The sequence below is a fragment of the Callorhinchus milii genome, unplaced genomic scaffold (genome assembly GCF_018977255.1).
Source record: "Callorhinchus milii isolate IMCB2004 unplaced genomic scaffold, IMCB_Cmil_1.0 Scaffold1, whole genome shotgun sequence".
Taxonomy (NCBI): Eukaryota; Metazoa; Chordata; class Chondrichthyes; order Chimaeriformes; family Callorhinchidae; genus Callorhinchus; species Callorhinchus milii.
The window spans coordinates 110235234-110240785 of NW_024704742.1; the positions used below are offsets into that span (position 1 = coordinate 110235234).

The 5552-nt window shown below is 39.2% G+C and overlaps 1 non-coding gene across 1 annotated transcript; it reads left to right on the forward strand.

Annotated features, from left to right (window-relative positions):
- The first annotated feature begins 3888 nt into the window (after positions 1–3888).
- On the forward strand, positions 3889–3960 carry trnai-uau. The gene has a single exon. It is a non-coding gene; the product is annotated as a tRNA-Ile (tRNA).
- Positions 3961–5552: the final 1592 nt, after the last annotated feature.

Sequence of the window (5552 nt, forward strand, 5' to 3'; positions counted from 1 at the left end):
ATGCTCACAAATTTACTGAGGGGAAAAAATAACCTCTCACAATGACTGGTGATCCCTGGAGGATATCTACATTCTCTGCATTTTTCACATCACACCTCCAACACCTACCATTAGGCTGCACTCCCACTCTACTCCCACTCCATTAGGTCAGATATTCCCTATGCATTTAATAATCTTAATTTATATGAATTAATTTTCATCCTTACAAAGCTTCATCTGCTCAACCTTATTTCATTTTCCAAGCATTCATTGCCAGCTTCACGTCCCATCATTTTATCTCCAAATCATTTTGTTCAACAGTTGGCTGAGTTTCTATTGATACAAAGGGAGGAGGGTCAAACTGAGAATAACTATTGAACTTGGGTCAATTTACAATCGTTGGAAAACAAAATTGAAAGAGGATATAATCCAGGTCTGTAAAACAGTAAGAGGGATGGACATTGTCAATATAAGCAGGTTAATTCAAGCAATCTGTGTCCAAAGAACCACAGGATATATGTACAAAATTAACAAGTCTTAAGTGAGTTTGGAGATTACCCCCCTCCCCTCTGCCAGGCCCAGCAGCATGTAACTTTTTTGACAATGTAAGAAATTCTGACAAGCATTTTCTTGGTGTAAAAAAAAGGTCAAAACCTTAATAACACAAATGTCAATACAGAGGAGCAGTGGAGGCCAGATCTGCCTTTCTCCCAGCCCAGCGGCAGCTACAATAGAATACAACAACAGTAACCTTACTAATGATTTGAAAAGACATACATGAAGATAAAAGTTCCTAGAGTTACCCATTTGCAGAATATTCTTTCTCCATGTAGACTACAATGGACTTGCAATACGCTACACATTGACTATGTTGCTGGACTGGACAAATGTCCCTCCAACCTGTAATTCTGCCTTACCAAGAAACTGGAATTTATATTTATGAAACCCGTGATATGTCTTTAATAATAATGGGAGCACTGACCATCCTCCTCCAACTGTCTTTCTGCTCCAGTCACATCTTGTGTGAATGTATCACAATGTCTCAAACTGCTGAAGTTGACATGTTTTTTTCATGAAAAAAGAAATATGAGCAAGACTTTTTGAGCTGTACTAGAAAGTTCCAGCTACATATTATTACCTTTTTTTATTCACATGAATATTTCATATGCTTTCCAATAAAAATTATCAGGCTTTACGACTTCACGGTCAGACTTCATGTTTTAGTTTAGTCTTTACTGAAAACGATAATTGTGCTGTGTGATAGGGAGTAAGTGTCCTGCACATAGTTATGGCTGGAATTGCCCCATCTAACTGTCTGTAAAGATTTTAAACCTATCTATCTTTTTGGGCAGCAAATTACATGGATAGGAGGAGTATGTTAACACAAGAAGACACTTATGGAGGAATGACCTGGGAGATTGAGAGAGTACAGGACACCCCAAATGCAAATTCTCTAATAAAATTTAGGTTACTGGATTCATTGATAAATCTGTGCTTCGATCTTACAAAACTCTTCATCTTGTGTGGTTGCTAAGTCTGGGAGTCTTGTTGACCTCCCTAACTAGCTAGACAAAAGGCTCCTAGCATGCCAGGTCCACCCTCGATCCCTCTAATCTCTCACACTAACGTCCTATTTCCAACCTAACCTTCAATATATAAAGTTGTTGTTGTAACAGTCGACTGGATGCAACTCTTCCCAGTTTGGACTGAGATCTGCCCATGGATTATTTGTTTGCTACTGAACCAGCACAAAAATTAGCAACAATTCCTTTTAATTGTTTGATTGCTAGAATTCCTCCCCCACAGTGGTGGAATATATAAAACACAGTCCCAGCAGAAGCAGCTGCTGTTTAAGTATGGAGGCAGATGATCAAATTATACAGGGAGCATGATGGTTCCTGCACTGCTAGAACCATGAACATGTCAGCTGTGGAATGCTATGGCTCGAGTTCGGTAGTATTGATTGTAATGTGGGAAAACATTCTGGAGTGTCGCTTTATTATCCTTAGACTTCTGGGAGATATTTTGCCAAATTTATTTTCTGAGAGGCTTTCAAGTCATCCCCCCACCCCCAACTCACTACTTTGAGTTGAATCTATGTCAGTGGATATTGATGCGTTCTATAGCCAGTTCTCAGCCAATCCTTTTTTTTAAACACAATGTCGTTTTGCTCAATGCTGCTCACTAATTTTGTGCTGTGGACAACAGGTTCAGATAGTGTATTGCTTGAGGGCCATTCTCAGAAATGTTCCAAAACATTGCAGTACAGAATAATGGAATAATGGAATGATCAGTACCCATAATCCCCACACAGTGAGTTCCTAGTATCATGCACATGTCTATGGGTGGCTGCCAAGTGAATGATAGGCACAGGAACAAAACCCCTCCCAGATTTATAACTATTAAAAGTCCTAGCCTTTTAACATACTTCTTTCATTTACTCAGTGGATGCCTTCTAATAGTATTTAATAATATTCCCACGGTTTCACTCACTGGAAAGCAGAGCAAAAGAGAGAATAGCAATGAATCCCAGCTCTGGCATCATCCCATGACTGCATGATTGGATGCCTAGAAACATATGGAGTAGCAGCTTTTGTAGATCAATTCCAGACAACCTAAGGTGCTGCTCTTGGTAATAGGTGCATGAATAACATAGTCATCAGGTTGCAATATCAAGATATTTTCACAATTTGTAAATAGGGTATAATCAGCTTTGCAATTTGTTTTCAAATGCTTCTTTTGCAAAACACACAACCAAATCTTTCAAAACTGTCTATGTTTGTCTTTCCTTCCTTTCTTCTGATTTACACTTTCTCTTGCTTGTATTGCAGTTTCTGTCAGTACCCTGTCTGTTAACTTGACACCCTGCCTGATTCCGTATGCTGCGCCAGTACCAGCAAGTCATGAGCCAGCAATTTCTCCAAAGAGTCATACTGAGCTGCCTGGTTTCTCACAATTCCAACACACTGAGCTGCCTTATATAAAAAAAGACACATCTCATGATATTTCAATTCCCTCTGGCAATACTTCTTGAAAATGAAACATACTTTTCCTTATAACAAAGCATCATGTTGGGGTGAAAATTGTGAAATATGATTTGAAAATTGTCACCATTAATAATATTAAATAATTGCAAATTACAGTCAAGGTCTCTCGATAATTATTGACTCAACACAAGGGTGACCTTCCCCACCCAACTCCTTGAGTTTGGCACAATGATTAGGTCTGAAGTCACTTGACCTGTAACTGGAGCTGACGACTGCAAATTTGGGTGCTGGTTCTCGGGATACAAGCTTCATTCTGATTTTTTTGGGGTTCAGTTAAGTTGGTATCCCAGGAAAGTATATTTAAGTGCCACACACTGCAGCAGGCAACTCTAATAGTAGCTGGAGGTGGCATCAAGACCAACCATTCTACCAATGTTGGAAGTGGTGGAGGAGGGATCAGTACTCACAACAGTGGATGAGTCATTAAACTGTAGAGTGGTCCTTGACCAGAATTTTGAACAATGTGATAATTATCACCTCCACCGTATAATTTTCACCCTGTTGTAGTTATTTTAATATCACTGCAACCCATCAGAGTCTGACCTATTTCTACAATCACGTTACTCACTTGGCTGAGCAGGGCTCCTAGGAAATCTCACTTCAGATTTGCTCTGCACAGGAACAATAGCTTCCTCCTTCATCCCCCTTTCAGGCCTTTCACCATTCAGTGGATGTGAGAAATTCGGCTCAACAGCAATTGGTTGTGCATGATCCAGAGCACTAGCAGAGAGTGTTATTCAAAGTTGATTAACCGTGAATGGTTGGTAAATATGAAATAGACTGTATTAATTATTTAGCAAATACAGTAGCACCATAACTATAAAGGTAAAGAAAAAAACTGGCGATCTGAAACAAGATGTGGAGTCCTGTAGCTCAGTGGTTAGAGCACTTCCCTTATAAGGGAAAGACCTGGGTTCAATTCCCAGCAGGGCGAAATATTGGGCAAGTTAGGAACATAGGAACCTAGGAACAGGAGTAGGCTATTCAGCCCTTCAAGCCTGTTCCATCATTTAATTAGATCATGGCTGATCTGTACCTCAACTAATCCTTTCAATTCCAATTTCCCACTTTCTCCCCATATCCCTTAATACCCTGACCTACCAAAAATCTATCAACCTCACTCTTGAAGGTGTGGATGGATCCAGCATCCACAGCTTTTTGGGGGAGAGAATTCCAGATTTCTACCACCCTTTGAGTGAAAAAAATGCTTCCTGGTTTCATTCTTAAATGGCCTGGTTCTAATTTTAAGATCCCCTTGTTTTGGATTCCCCCACTAGAGGAAATAGCTTCTCTGCAATTACCCTATTGAATCCCTTTATCATCTTAAATACTTCAACCAATTCACCCCTCAACCTCCTAAACTTAAGGGAACATGCCTCTGTTTACCTTAACAGTAAGTAGGAACCCGGTTGTTAATCGATTGGTAGATCACTTTTCCTGGGTAATAATTGCTTAAAAAAAATTGGTCACTCAATCCCCGACTGTTTGTGGGACACTGTGTGTGCAATTGGCTGCCACGTTTCACCCACAAAATATATAGTCAATTCACTTTACATGATATTCTGTGAAGCGCTTTGAGATGTCTCAAACACATGATAAGGCGCAAATAATAATAATAATCAAATAATCAAATGCAAGGATTATTATTATTATTATTATTAAAATAGAAAATGCCAATAACGCACAGCATTTGATCAGCATTTGAAAGAGAAATAGAATTTGGGATGTGACATTTAATTCCCATAAATGTATTATAGTATTTTGAAGCTTTTTTAAGGCTGCGTTTAGCTATTGACAAAAATATGAAGCCGTTTAAGCTAACCAGCAACAGGCAGGAACATTTTCGTTAAAGTCCTATCAAGAGCTGGGAACTGACTGAAATGCTTTAATGCATACACAGGATCCTCTTTAAAGTGTAAGACTTGATAGCTGCTGAAAACGCTTTGATGTTTGAGAACACACAGATGCACAAACAGCATTGTACTAGAACATTATACAGAGATCCCAAATTGTGTTTAAGCTAAGTATTTCTGAGTACTTGTCACCATTAAAACAAGTGTCAGCATTGCACAACATCTCCAGTTTTCCTTGCTAGTGTTTACAACCAAGTATCACAAGGCCTTGCAAGTGGTGGGACACAGGAGCAGCTGTGTAAGAAGATCCAAACAAAAAAACAGGAATAAGAGGAGGCCATTCAGCCTACCAAGTGTGCAGTACAGTGGTTTATTTTCCTGTCTGTGTGTTGAGTATTTATGCTGCTCTCCAGTTGCCTTCTCCTGCATGTATGTACACTCATAGGGGGAGTTAACCATCATTTTATAAACTCTTCCTGCAAACAATGCACAGGTGATACTATACTTTTTGAGATCACTTAACAACTATTTCCTTCCTTCCCTATATAAATTGGAGTTGAACTGTGTGAATGGAAAATAATGAGTCCAGTTGAAAAGTCAACCTTGTGAAAATAGTCTCAACAGCGTATCGGTTTGTCCTATAAACACAGGCAGAATAGACTCGGATTCTGCC